The sequence below is a fragment of the Macrobrachium nipponense genome, chromosome 1 (genome assembly GCF_015104395.2).
Source record: "Macrobrachium nipponense isolate FS-2020 chromosome 1, ASM1510439v2, whole genome shotgun sequence".
NCBI classification, from domain to species: domain Eukaryota; kingdom Metazoa; phylum Arthropoda; class Malacostraca; order Decapoda; family Palaemonidae; genus Macrobrachium; species Macrobrachium nipponense.
The window spans coordinates 33,528,670-33,543,789 of NC_087200.1; the positions used below are offsets into that span (position 1 = coordinate 33,528,670).

Genomic DNA, 15,120 nt, shown 5'->3' on the forward strand with positions numbered 1-15,120 from the left:
GATGAGGCTCGAATAAGCCAGTCGTCTAGGTAGAGAGAGATCCTTATATCCGCAAGATGGAGCCACCTCGCAACGTTCTTCATAAGAACGGTGAACACCATCGGCGCCGTGCTGAGACCGAAGCAGAGTGCCTGAATTGGAAATCTTCCCTTTCAGGACAAACCGCAGGTATTTCCTTGAACGGGGATGGATGGGGACGTGAAAGTATGCGTCCTGAAGGTCTAACGAGACCATCCAATCCCCCGGTCTTAAGCTGCAAGCACGGATTGAGGTGGTCTCCATCTTGAAACTTCTGCTTGGTAACGAAGTCGATTGCAGACTGCTGACATCCAGAAGGGGCGGGGCGCCACCCCCCTGACTGCTTCGGCACTAGGAAGAGCGGTTGTAGAAACCCCGGAGAACTACCGGTCGAAAATGACTTGTTCCACTGCCTGCTTCTTCGATCATTTGATCTAATAGATCGTGAAGCACTGTCTGTTTTTCTCCCTGATACGACGGAGACAAATCCTTTGGTGTCGAAGACAGCGGGGGTAACGACAGGAAAGGAATTCTGTAACCCCTTCTTGAGCGATGTCCAAGAGACCAAGCGTCGGCAACCTCTCTCTTCCCAGCTTCCGCGAATGTAGGAAGTCTGGCTCCTACCGGTGTCTGAAGGACTTCCCTCTCACTTCTTGCTCTTGGAAGGGAGCGGGGAGTCTTGCCTCTGAAAGAGCCTCTTCCTCGAGGGGCTGGCTTCGAGGAAGAAGCGGGTCGAGAAAGGGCTTCGACTTCTTCAAAGCAGAGGACCCAGAAGCCGAAGAAGTAACAGGCTTCCTAGAAGACTGAGCCAGAAGGTCTTGAGTTGCTTTCTCCTGGAGACTGGCTGCTATGTCCTTTACCATAGACTGGGGAAGAAGATGTTCTGAGAAAGGCGCGAAAAGAAGATCCGCTTTTTGCGCTGGTGAGACCGACTTTGCAGTGAAATTGCAAAAAAGTGCTCTTTTCTTAAGCAGTCCCGTGCTGAAATGAGCAGCCAATTCCTCAGAACCATCCCTGACGGCCTTGTCCATAGCAAGACCAATACACTGGACAGCTCCCCAGAGTGATGGAATCAGAACTCCTGGACCTGGCATCCAATACCCCCAGGCACCAGTCAAGAAAATTAAAGACCTCTAGTGTCCTGAAGAGGCCTTTAAGGTGAAAGTCTAACTACTCGCTATGTGTCCACGAGACCTTCGAGGAAGACAAAAAGATCTTCTTGGGGGTGGCGTCTACAATGCTACCAAAGTCTCCTTGAGCTGAGGCTGGAAGCTTAACTCCGACGTTTTCTCCCGTCTCATACCACATACCATCTTTGCCACCTAGTCTTGAAGGTGGTAAAGCGAAAGAAGTCTGCCTGAAGCTTTCTCTTTTCCATCCAATCATGGGACCTTTCTAAAGCTTGCTTCGTAGAAAGCGACTTCTTCATCCTCACAAAGCCCGAGATCTTAGCAGCTTTGGAAGACGAAAACTGAGAGGGAGAGTACGTGGAGCTTCAGGTTGGAAGATGTCTGCAAAGACTGACTGAAGTAAACGAGTCAAAACCTTGTAGTCCGTCGAAACTGGAGCCAAACTGCTGTTCTTCGTCCCTTTCGACGAAAGCGTCACTAACTTCCTCTTCAGACACTGGAGAAGTCGGAGGAAGTAAAGAAGAGTCCCGAGCTTTCTCAAAAGAGAAGAACGGCGAACAGGAAGAGTTCCCGCCTCCGCCTGTGCTTGCGGAAGTGGAAAACTGACGTCCGTATGCGCGCGTTTTGCGTCCGAAGCCAATCTACTGGCGCCGCTAGAAGCGCGCTCAACTCCACAGGTGTACACCTGGCGTCCACTTGTGCGCGCTGAGTGTCCACAGTTGCGCGCCGAGCGTCCACTGATGCTCGCCGCCGGCCGTCCACTGATGCGCGCCGACGTCCACTGTGGGCCGCCCCGAGCGTCCACTGGTGCGCGCCGAGCTCCATGTGCGCGCCGAGCGTCCACTAACACTCGCTGAGTTTTTTTTTTTTTTTTCGTTCCACGTGGCGCTCGGCGAAACTTGCATCCGGAAAAAAGTCCACGTTCGGCGTCCACTAAAGCGCGTGACTTTCGCAGAAGCGCGTTCTGCATCTAAGGAAACTCGCTTCTTATCCACAAGTTTCGTATCGCGGAAAGGAAACACCGCTTCACGAAAGCGAGAAACTAATTTCTCGCCCTCCCTCTAGAAAGTTGCTGGGGAGCAGGACTAACTCTAGAGGGAGACTCAAACGGAGAGAGAGACGAGCGAGGAGATGGGAGAGGGAGAACGCCTCGACCTCTTCACAGGAAGGTTGTCATCCTTACGGCGACGTGGAGCATGAAGGTCTTTCTCGAAGGAAAACATCTCGAAGTTGCTGCTGAAGAGACTGAAGAATCTTGCTTGTAGGTGAAGCCTCCTCTTCTGGGGAGGGGCTGATCCTGTGAGCAGGAGAGCGGACGAGGGGACGCCTTCTTGCTACTCCCAGGAACCGCCGCTTCACGCACCTTAGAGCGACTGCGGCGCTCGAAAGAAACATCTAGGGAAGACTCCGCCTCCGACGAATCCTTACGCTTCTTCTGCGGAGGAAAAGCAGCAAACGCACTATCAGGCGACGAGCAAGTTCCGGAGAACAACTTGGACGTGAAGCGTCCCCGAACGCGAGCCGCCTTTTCAGCGGACGTGATGCGGTATGAGAGCTCCACCCCTTGCGCGGGGAGGAAGCTTCAGAAGAAGAAAAGCACTCCTTGAGAAGACGTGCACTTGCGCACGCTCCTTGGCAGTCTGGGTATGGTTCGTCAGAAGCTGCCGAAGGCACGCCATCGGTGTGGGTTTTCCTCGTAACCCTCCTTCGACTTTTCGGACATGCTCTCTCCCCGTAATCTGGGAGTCAAGCAGAGGTCTAGGTCTAGAGGCGAAATGAGGCCGATCTGACGCACCCTCCACTACACAAGGGGCACTTTCATCACTGGCACTTTTTCTTCAACTTTTGCTCTCCAGAGCTAACACTTTTGATTCTAAGTTACGAATCGATTCAAGAATTAGCGATAACGTATTACCTTCTACGACACTGTCTCAGGGGCCGGAGGCAACACTACAGGGGTAGGAGCATAATCTACAGAAGGAGGGTTAGCAGGAGAATATTTAAATCTTGCCTACCTGAAACACTCCTGGAGGAAGACCTCCTTAACCTATCTCGTTCAAGTTTCTTAAGATAGGTTTCATACGCCTTCCATTCCGACTCTGTTAGTCTTTCCACACTCCTTACAACGACTTTCAACGTACATTCATTCCCCCTGCACACTTTACAAACAGAATGTGGGTCTACTGAAGCTTTCAGTAGCCTACCTCTACATTCAGCTATCGAACAAAATCTAGCACTAGTAGAACTAGACCCTGACATCTTGATCAAAGAAAATTCAAATCCAAGAAATCAATTCAAACCAAAGTCAACGTGTGCCAAGCCACCGATCCAATTCAGATACAAAGAAAAAAAAAACCAAAAGGGATACTCAAGTAGCTAGTAAGTTTCCAAAATCTGGACGGAGGTGCTGCAAACAGGTGTTTCCAGCACCGGCGACAGAAAAATTATGATAGAAAAAATGGGAATGATTCCGATACCCGCCTCCCAGCGGCGGGAATGGGTACTAACCACCTGACTCCCACTGCGTGTGTCGTAAGTGTTTAAATTTGCTGTTCGGATTCGGAAAAATACAGCTATATATATATCTGACAGGTAAAGTTTTTCATGAACAAACTAGCAAGCAAGAACTTGTTCCTATTGCAAGAGGCAATATGAAGTCATGGGTTTGTCTCTTGCTGGCTTCCACTCTCCCCCCCCTTGTTGGGGAAAGTGGTGGATAATCGCTCCTATCCCTAATGAAAGGGGTAGGATGGGGCTCGGTTGAGTAGCTCACCTGCATCGGTCTCCTGTTCCAGTGTAGTGACGACCGCGTCCCTCTGCCCACAGGTAGAGGGAGAGAAAAAGATGGGGAAGAGAAGCCAGTCGCACTCTCATTCACTCATCCATTCATGCAGTCACACAAGGATGCAATGCTGTTCTGTCCCTGCTGGGTGCTGGGTAAGCTACACAACCTTAGTTTGGAGCAGCCACCCACGGGTCCCCCAAGGAAAAAAAGTTATCCCAAGGACCTTGTGGGGCTGTCATCCCCCGAAGGGTAAGAAAGGGGAAGGTTGAATGGTGGTCCTGGTTGTGATCCCCAGACCCCCTTCCCTTCAAGGGACCATTGCCGCCAGGGAGAAGTTTTCGCGAAACGCAAGGGAAGGACCAATACCTCTGAGTTTGTGGGCTCTCGGACGAAGGGTACGGATGTCGTCGCTACTATCAGCTTCGTACGCCCTCCTGATCACCTCACGCAGCCAGAAAGAAAGAGTGTTCTTGGATACTTCTTTCTTGGTCACCCCGGTGCTAACGAAGAGGCATCGACACTCAGGCCTGAGGTGCCGAGTTCTCTTCAGATAGCGCCGTAGCGCCCTCACAGGACAAAGCAGCATCTCATCCGCATCGTTGTCGGTGAAGTCCAATAGGGAGGGGACCGTGAAAGACTCGAACTGGTCGTCAGGGACCGAAGGATTCTGAGTCTTTGCTACGAAGTTCGGGACGAAATAGAGCGTCACAGATCCCCATCCCCTGGTATGCTTGACGTCGAAGAATAAGCCATGGAGTTCCCCTACTCTCTTCACCGATGCCAGGACCAGCAAGAAGAGGGTCTTGAGGGTCAGATCCCTGTCTGACGACTCTTGGAGTGGCTCGAAGGGACTTCGAGTCAAACTCCTAAGGACGAGAGTCATATCCTACCCCAGGGGCCTGAGTTCCCTGGGTGGGAAAGACCTCTCAAAGCTCCTCAGAGCAGGGAGATCTCAAACGAGTTCGAGATATCCACTCCCCTCAGTTTCAGGACTAGAGCCAGGGTGGCCCTGTATCCTTTGACTGTGGGGACAGAGAGGAGCTTCTCTCGGCGAAGGAAAACAAGGAAATCCGCTACCTGCTGAAGAGTGGCTCTGAGAGGAGATAGACCCCGTCTACGACACCAACCACAGAAGACGGCCCACTTTCCCTGGTACACAGCAGCAGAGGACTGTCTGATGTACCCAGCCATCTCTGTTGCTGCTTAGCGAGAAAAGCCTTTCGCTCGCAAGAGATGGTGGATAACAGCCTTCCGGGAAGATGAAGGGACTGGACTGACTGGTGGTACCGTTCCATGTGTGGCTGGACGAGAAGGTTGTGCCAAGGGGGAATCTCTCTCGGTGCTCCTGCGAGAAGAGCCAGCAGGTCTGGATACCAATGGGAGCCACCAGGATCAACCGGAGATTCGGGGTGGCCGGCACTCGGCTGATCACCTTGCGAATCAGACAGAACGGGGGAAAGGCGTAAACGAAGAGGTTGTCCCACGGGTGTTGAAGAGCGTCCTCTGCAGCTGCCCATGGGTCCAGCACAGCCGAGTAGAAAACCTGAAGTGTTCTGTTGTGCCGGGTGGTGGACAGATCCACGACTGGACGCCCCCATTCCGTCCCTATCACCTGATCCCGACGGCTGAGCTTGTCTGCTACTACATTCCTCTTGCCTGGAATGTAGCGGGCTGATAGCTCTACTGAGTGAGCCACGGCCCACTCGTGCACCTGCAATGTCAACTGGTGCAATGGGAGGGACACTAGGGCCCCCTGTTTGTTGACGTATGCCACTACTGTGGTGTTGTCGCACATCAAATCTACCGAATGTCCCATCAGACGGTCCTGGAACTCTTGGAGAGCGAAGAACGCTGCCTTGAGCTCCAGAACGTTGATGTGAAGGTGCTTGTCGTGATGATCCCACACTCCTGCAGCCAGCAACTCCTCCAGGTGTGCGCCCCATCCCTCGGTTGACGCGTCTGAAAACAGCAACATCTGGGGGGGGGGGGGGGGGGGGGGGGGGGGGGGGGGGGGGGGGGGGGGGGGGGGGGGGGGGGTGCGAAGAGACACTCCTCTTGCGAGGTTCCTGTCGTCCAGCCACCAAGCTAGGTCCTGCCTCACCTCCTCTGTGAGGGACACAGGGAAGTATGGCGGGTCTCTTGCCTGTGACCAACTCTCCTTTAGTTCCTACGCAAGAGCCAAATAGTATAAAGTCTTGGGTGTCTCTTGTTGGCGTCCACTCCCCCCCCCCCCTCCTTAGGGGAGTGGCGGATAAACACTTCTATCCCTAATGAAAGGGAAGAATGGAGCTCAGTCGCATAGCTTACCTGCATCAGCATCCTGTCCAGCGTAGTGACCACCGCCACCCTCTGCCCGCAGGGAGAGGGAAGAAAAGAGGAGGAAGAGAAGCCAGTCACACTCTCATTCACTCTTCCATTCATGCAGTCTCACAAGGATGAGATGCCATCTTGTCCAGCAAGGGAGCTGGGTAAGCTACACAACTTGTTGAGCAGCCACCATGGGTTCCGAGGAAAAGGTGTCCAAGGACCTGTGGGTGATATCCCCAAGGTAGAAGGACGTAAAGGTGGTATGGTTGGCCCAAACCCCCGCCTTCAGCACCTATGCCACAGACCAGTTCTTGCGGAATGTGAGGATTGGACCAATACCTCTGACTTCGTGGGCTCTCGGACGAAGGGTACCGGTGTCGTCGCTCCTATCTGAAGCGTACGCCTTCCTGATCACCTCACGAAGCCAGAAAGAAATAGTGTTCTTGGACATTTATTTCTTGGTAACCCCGGTGCTAACAGAGGCGTCGATACTCAGGCCTGAGGTGGTGAGTTCTCTTCAGATAGCACCATAGCGTCCTCACAGGACAAAGCAGCATCTCATCCGCATCGTTGTCGGTGAAGTCCTTCAGGGAGGGGATTGTGAAGGACTTGAACCGGTCCTCAGGGACAGAAGGGTTCTGAGTCTTTGCTACGAAATCTGGGACGAAATCGAGCGTCACCGATCCCCATCCCCTCGAGTGCTTGACATCGAAGGAAAGACCATGAAGTTCCCCTACTCTCTTCACCGATGCCAGGGTCAGCAGAAAGATGGTCTTGAGGGTCAGATCCCTGTCTGACGACTCCTGGAGCGGCTTGAAGGGTCTGCGAGTCAAGCTCCTAAGTAAGAGAGTCACATCCCACCCCGGGGGCCTGAGTTCCCTCGGTGACGAGACCTCTCGAAGCTCTTAATCAGGAGTGAGATTTCCATGAAGGTGGAAATGTCTACTCCTCGCAGTTTAAGGACAGGACTAGGGCCAGAACAGCTCTGTGGAGACGGAGAGGAGCTTCTCTCGGCGAAGGAAGGCGAGGAAATCCGCTACCTGCTGAAGAGTGGCTCTGAGTGGAGAGAGACCCTGTCCACGACACCAACCACAGAAGACGCTCGCAAGAGATGGTGGATAACAGCCATCCGTGAAGACACAGGGACCGAACTGCTCTGTGGTACCGTTCCACGTGTGGTTGGCACAGGAGGTTGTGCCATGGGGGAATCTCTCGCGGTGCCTCGGCGAGAAGAGCCAGCAGGTCTGGATACCAAATGGCATGAGGCCATTTGGGTGCCACCAGAATCATCCAAAGATTGCTGGTAACCAGCACGCTGCTGATCACCTTGCGAATCAGAGAATGGGGGAAAGGCGTAGACAAGGAGGTTATCCCACAGGTGTTGAAATGCGTCCTCTGCAGCTGCCCATGGGTCCGGCACAACTGAGAAGAAAACCTCGAGTTTCTTGTTGTGCAGGGTGGCCAACAGATCTATGACTGGACGCCCCCACAGGTCGAAGAGCCTTTCCGCCATGTCCGGGTGAAGAGATCATTCGGTTCCCATCACCTGATTCTGGCGGCTGAGCTTGTCTGCCACTACGTTCCTCTTGCCTGGAATGTATCTGGCTGACAGCTCCACTGAGTGGGCTACGGCCCACTCGTGCATCTGCATCGTCAACTGATGCAACGGGAGGGACACTAGGCCCCCGTTTGTTGAAGTATGCCACTACTGTGGTGTTGTCGCTCATCAACACCACTGAGTGTCCCATCACCCGTTCCCGGAACTCTTGGAGTGCGAGGAACGCGGCCTTGAGCTCCAGGAATTTGATGTGAAGGTGCTTGTTGTGATGGTCTCACACACCTGCAGCCAGTAACTCCTACAGGTGTGCGCCCCATCCCTCCGTCGATGCGTCTGAGAACGGCAGCATCTCCGGAAGGGGAGTGCGGAGAGGCACTCCTCTTACAAGGTTCCTGTCATCCAGCCACCAGGCTAAGTCCTGCCTCACCTCCTCCGTGAGGAGAACGGGATGGTATGGCGGGTTTCTTGCCTGTGACCAACACTCCTTTAGCCTCCACTGAAGAGACCGCAGGTGAAGACGCCCGCGAGGGACTAACTTCTCTAGCGACGACAGGGACCGATCACGACCTGCCACTGCTGAGCTGACTGCTCCTGTTGAGACAGGAACCGTCCAGCTCCCTCCCTGAACCTGCTGATCCGTGAGTCTGCGGGGAAGACTCGCCCTGCTACCGAGTCGATCAGCATGCCCAGGTACTTCATCCTCTGCTTGGGCTCGAGATCTGACTTCTCAAAGTTCACCACCATCCCCAGATCTTGGCAGAGTTCAAGGAGTCGATCCCTGTCCTGTAGCAACTGCAAGCAGGAGCTGGCCAGGACCAGCCATTCGTCGAGATACCTCAGTAGACGTATCCCAACTGAGTGGGCCCAAGCTGACACCAGCGTGAACACTCACATGAACACCTGGGGGGCGGTTGAGAGACTAAAGCAAAGTGCCCTGAATTGGTATACAGTCCCGTCGAGGATGAAGCGGAGGTACTTCCTGAAGGACTGGTGAATGGGTATTTGGAAATACGCATCCTTCAGGTCCACCGAAAGCATGAAGTCATTCTCCCTGATGGAATCGAGCACGGATCGTGCCGTTTCCATCATGAACCGAGTCTGGCGAATGAATCGGTTCAAGGGAGAGAGATCTATCAACAGGTGACAGCCCCCGATGACTTCTCCACCAGGAAAAGTCGGCTGTAGAAGCCTGACAACTGATCTCGTACGACCTCTACAGCTCGCTTGCTCAGCGTGGCTTCCACTTCTTGCCGAAGCGATACGTCCCTGGCAGAACCGGGAACATACGTCTGATGATGGACTGGGTGCGAAGTGAGGGGTGGCCGCGACTCGAAGGGTAGTAGATTTCCCTCCTGAAGGACATCCACTATCCAGGTCTCAGCTCCGTAGCACTGCCAAGTTGCCCAATGGCTCACCAGGCAATCACCCCCCATTCCGGCAGCAGGTGAGGGGGAACACCGTCCCTAGCGTTTCTACTTCTTCAACTTCTTCCTCCCGGATCCTCCTCGGGGAAAAAAAAAAAGAGGTCTGGGAGGAGGGCTGACGATTGTTCCTTACCGAAGAATTCGAAGGCTGGGTCTTTCCTCTTGGCCTCAACGAGGAAGTCGCCTTGGCCGCAGAGGAAGAGCTAGCCAAGCTCCAAGGCTTGGCCGCAGTGGCTCAAGGTTGCCCAGACACCTTCGAGACTGCCTGGTGTACTAGGCAGTCCGCTGTTCCACTGCAGCGTCCACCATCTCTCTAGGGAAGAGAGAAGAGGAACCCAGCAACGGTCTGTTCCTAAGACCCAGCGTTGCCTCACGCCCTGCCGCCCTAGTCACTCGAGCGAGGACTGCATCCCGACGTCTCAGGACCAGGTTGGCCCACAGGTTGGTCGTCTGATGGCCAAGGTAGGAAATTACCCTACCTCCAGACTGACACAGTCTCCCGAATGCCGGGTCCCCTTCGGGAGTGATGTGTCCTGAGGAAGCCGCGACTTTAGACACTGTGAGGGACCAGAGGTCCAGCCAGGAGACTGCTTGGAATGCTGCCATGGCAGTCGCTTCCTAGGCCTGTACCTCTTGCTGTGAGAACCAGAGATTCTCAGCCAGCAGGTGGTTGAGAGGCACACCTGGAGTTAGCCTGGCTATCTTCGGGTTAACTTGCTTGGGGAGCAGCGGGTCTTCTGGTGGCACATAGAAACGCTGCTGTCGTGGTAGAGGAGGGGAGGAGCAGCTTGGTCGACCTGCCTGGCCCAGCACACCATCGGCCAAGGAGGACCAGGGCAGACCCACCATCGTCCTGGGTTCCTCCTTAGGCCCCCAGAACGACTCCAGCCTCGATGGAGGCTCAGAGGGAGGGAGCACCGATCCTTCCACGAGGTCGTTTTGCTGACGAATCAGTGCAATGACCTCCGCAAATGACCTCTGGATCTTGGGGGTGATCGCATCCTGAGGGGATGGACCAACAAGTCCATCTAAGGAGAACACCTCTCGAGATTCTCCTCCTTCTACAGGAGGAACCACAACAGACCCCTTGAGGTCTCCAACCACTTGGGCGTACGATCTGCTTGGTCCCAAGACCATGCCAGGCTCATAGGCCCTCGTGGAGGGACCATGAGAAGCGCACTCCTCACGGTCACTCCTAATCGCCTCGCTCCTCCCGGTGTAGCCCAAGGAGGTTGAAGGGACAGGAGAGGAAGACCTGACGCTCCCTCCCTGCCTACCAGCCGAGCCGGTGGGCTGGGAGGGCTGCAGGCGATCGCCAACCCACGGTGGCGATCGAGTTGCAGGCCTAGTCCCACGTTCTCCCTGGGAAGAGCTGCTGGACCCAGAACAGTAGCAACGGTCCCAAGCTTCAGGAGAGCTGCTACCTGTCACGCGATCTGTCCAGTCCCGGTGGGAGCGACGGTCAGGAGACTGGTAGTCCACTGACACGGTGGGAGCTTGCACCGTCCTCGTGGCATGTCACGGTACCTGGCCCAGCCAAGACTGGGCCTGGTGACCAGGGGGACCTCTTCCTAGCCTCAGCCCACGGACGGTCTGGTGGGACCGTTGCATCAACCCTGGGTACCAGCGGGTTGCTGCGTGAGCAATCACCAGTCTGGCGGGAGTCACCTGGACGACTGCCATCAGTCTTCCGCTCCGTGCCTGGGTCCTGGCATTGAGCAGGCTCAGCAGTCTGGACCCTGGCTGCACAGTAGCCCCAACTGCCCCACCGGAGCGGGGCTGACCCTTAGAAGCTCTGAGCGAGACTTCTTAGGGGGGGAGGCCACCTTCTTCTTCCTCGGCTTTGGGGCTTTGGAAGTCGAAAGGGAAGAGGCGGCTGCAGACGACGACGAAGAAGATGACGACACCTTCCTCTTCTTCCTGGACTTCTTCTTCGTCAGCTTCCTCAGGACCACCATCAGGTCCTCCATCCAGGACGGCGCTGGGCCAGTTGCCGAAGCAACACAGCCCAGCTGCACCTGTTCGGAAGGACCTGCCATGGGAGCAGCAACACCACGGGAAGGAACGGCGACGGCAGGATCTGGAGCGGGAGCGGCGTTGACAGGAACTGGTACTGGTGGTCGGTCGAGCAGTGAGCTCTTTGGGCACTGGAAGTCCGGGGCTGGGGCAAGGACTGCAAAGCCAGGCGGAGGGGCTGGCTCCTCTCGCGGCACGAATGACAGCGGGGCCTGGACAGCGGCTGATGGGGTCACTGTCGTTACGTGCTGCGTGTCAACCAAGTGCGGAGGAGCAGCATACCCCGGCGTGGACACTGTCGTTGTTGTTGACGTCTCCGGGCCATGAGTCACTGGTGCAGCCTGGTGGTACAGCAGCCCCTGGATCCTTGGAGTGCCCGTTAGGCCCAGCGCGTGCCAGACCTGCTCGAGATCTCCACCCGCGGCGGCAGTCACACCCGAGGAGGCAAAGGTCTGGTTAGTGAGGGGGGGAGGGTTCCCGCTCGGAGCGGACGGAAGACCCTGAATACAACTGAAGATCGGGGTGCCGCGCCCCCTCCTCTGCACTCGACAAGTCCCCTGAAAGAGAAGGAGCCATACGCGAGAGCTGACTAGGAGGGAGGAAAGAAGCAGTGTCCGTAACCAAAGGTATCACTGGAGAATCTTCCGACGACACCTTGGCCAGTTTACAGGCCTTCTTCCTCCCCTTGTAGCACCCCCACTGCTCCTCCGACCACAAAGCACGAACCTTACGTGTCGGTCCGAGAGCATTCTCGCCCTTGGCACCGGGTACATAAATCATGAGGGTCCTCCAATTCGATGGACCTAAAAGACCCACACTTACGGCCCTCCACACCAGGGTACAATCTCCGGTTGGAAGGAGGAACCACGACAAACCCTTCGTGGTCTCCTCCAACCACTTGGGCGTACGATCTGCTCGGTCCCAGTACCATGCCAGGCTCATAGGCCCTCATGGAGGGACCATGAGAAGCACACTCCTCAAGGTCACTCCTGATCGCCTCGCTCCTCCCAGTGTAGCCTGAGGAGGTTGAAGGGACAGGAGAGGAAGACCTGACGCTCACCCCCTGCCTACCAGCAGACCCGGTGGGCTGGGAGGGCTGCAGGCGATCGAGGGAACAGGAGGACCAGCAGAAGCCCCAACTGCCCCACCGGAGTGGGGCAGACCCTTAGAAGACACTGAGCGAGACTTCTTAGGGGGGGGGGGGGAGGAGGCTACCTTCTTCTTCCTCGGCTGTGGGGCCTTGGAAGTCGAAGTGGAAGAGGCGGCTGCAGACGGCGACGACGAAAAAGACGACGACACCTTCCTCTTCTTCTTTGTCAGCTTCCTCAGGACCACCCTTAGGTCCTCCATCCAGGACGGATCAACACGAAGCAACACGGCCCAGCTGCACCTGTCCGGAAGGACCTGCGGTGGGGGCAGCAACACCACGGGCAGAAGCGGAGACGGCAGGATCTGGAACAGGGGCCGGCAACGACTGGTACTGGTGGTCGCTCGAGCGGTGAGCTCTTTGGGCACCAGAAGTCAGAGGCTGAGGCAAGGACAGCAAAGCCAGGCAGGGGAGCTGGCTCCTCTCCTGGCACGAACAACAGCGGGGCCTGGACAGCGGCTGATGGGGTCACTGTCACTACGTGCTGCATGTAGACCAAGTGGGGAGGAGCGGCATACCCAGGCGTCGATACTGTCGTTATTGTAGACATCACCGGGCCATGCGTCACTGGTGCGGCCAGGTGGTACAGCAGCCCCTGAATGCTCGGAGTGCCTGAAAGGCCCAGCAAGTGCCAGACCTGCCCAAGGTCTCCACCTGCGGCGGCAGTCACACCTGAGGAGGCAAAGGTCGGGTTAGTGGGGGGGTTCCCTCTCGCCCGGGGGGAGAAAGCTCCCACCCCAAGCGAATGGAAGACCCTGAATACAACTACAGATCCTCTGCAAGAGGTGGAACGCGACACGTCCCCCGAAGGGGAAGGAGCCATACAAGGGAGCTGACTAGGAGGGAGGAAAGAAGACGTGTCCGTAAGCAAAGGTGTCGGTGGAGAGCTTTCCGATGACACCTTGGCTGATTTACGCGCTTTCCTCTTCCCCTCGTAGCACCCCCAATGCTCCTCCGACCAAGACACACACATCACAAGTGTCGGATCGAGAGCACACACTTACGGCCCTCCACACCAAGGCATAATCTCCGCTTAGCTGGGGGGCAGGGGGGATCTCTCTGTCTCGTGGCTCTCCATTACACCACAAGAAATCCAAAATCAATGAAAAAAGGTAATAATAACTACTCACAGTCACATTCCAAGTACTACAGAAAGATATCATATACACCAAAAGCTTCGTAACGAAGATGAAAGCAAACGACAATGGCGGGCAGAGCGGCGAACAACACGTCTGTCTCCGTCAGCAGCCGAAAGCAAAGTGAATCTTTATCTCCAGTCGGGAAGGACTCCCGACCATTGGACAAGCAGTTACTACCGAACCACCTTGTTCGAAAGCTTAAGACCGGTCCAGCTGCGCTGTAAGATATCCCATATGTAAAGGACCGAGGGTTTGCATTACATGTCGGAACTTTGGAGAAAATACTTACTTCGAAAGGAGAGTGGAGGTCTTGAGCTCCTCCTCTCACCACCAACAACTCATGACTGATGACCATCTCTGGTGTCAGGACATATTAAAGTACTTTTTCGGAGGGTGGCCTCGAACGCGGTATAGTCAGTGGGTTGGCTAGTCTAGTCGGTTGTTTACCCTATCAAGTAAAAAGAAAAAAAAGATGGTCTTTCTGCAAGTGAACATGTCGCCGTCTGGTCGTTTACCCTATTGCTTCTCATATGAAGGGATTCGTCCACCTAAGGTTAAGCATATTCAGGAGACTTAAGAGCATGGCATAAAAACTGTGATATCAAGTTGAGATATTAAAGCAATTGCCTAAAGGTTACCACCTTGCAGTGACAAGCCGTTGTTATTGGCCTTGGTAGTGCAACTCCAGTCTACCTACTTTTGGTAAATTTTGACATTAGGCTAGCCTACCTATTTCTTTTAGAAGGTACTCTTTGTTATATTACCATCACATAAGGCACAACAGGGTAGGTAGGCTAATTGTCTAATGGAGTGTTCCTAGCTACCTACCTAGGTACTAGGTAGGTACGTACTACCTAGGTATTAACTACTAGGCTAGGTAGGTACCTAGCTAAGATGGGCTAGCTACCTACTACCCTAATCCTTCAAGAAAAAAATTCGAAATACCTTAACTCCCACTAAAATAATTAAACAGGTAGTTTGATGTTACATGCTCACCAGTATTTTCATATAATAAAAACATAAATAAACAATAAAAATAAAAAACTTACTGAGTGTGAGGTAACAGTGGCACGAAGAGACGAACACCTTTAAACTTTGTTTACGTTGTCATTAGCTACTAGTAGTATTACCTAACATCAGTTCTGTACGGACGGAATATAAACTTTACGTTGGATGGTTTAAATACTAATATTTAGGCGGACTTAAAACAATATATACAAATTTCCAATAAATGTCAGATCCGAAATTATGAGAAAACCTTGAAAACGAAATCGGACACAACAATTCCCGCTAGTTTTCTTATATATAGCAGTAGTAGTATTGTAGTTGATTCTTTGGTACAGCTCTCTAATTATTTAAATTTTGAACGTCTCCGTACTACTATTATTTGTTTTTCGTGCTTATCCTTGCACCTGTATAGGATTCTCTGAACGCAGCTCAGTGACACCGGTGACTTGAAATATACGCATATTTTACTGCCAGTAACTGAAACCAAATATTATACAACAAAATTTTTGGCTTGAGGAAGAGTTCAGTTTCATTTGAACTGAAAATTAATGATGATAGCGAGTTGTTATAAGGATAGACAGGAATGTA

General features: G+C 54.0%; 1 protein-coding gene across 1 annotated transcript in view; it reads right to left on the reverse strand.

The window, feature by feature from the left end:
* LOC135219223 (fanconi-associated nuclease 1-like) overlaps positions 1–14,843 on the reverse strand; it is a 93,143-nt gene extending 78,300 nt beyond the window's left edge. The window contains exon 1 of the mRNA XM_064255808.1: positions 14,574–14,843. The gene's annotated coding sequence lies outside the window, so the exon portion shown is untranslated. The remainder of the gene's footprint in view (positions 1–14,573) is intronic.
* Positions 14,844–15,120: the final 277 nt, after the last annotated feature.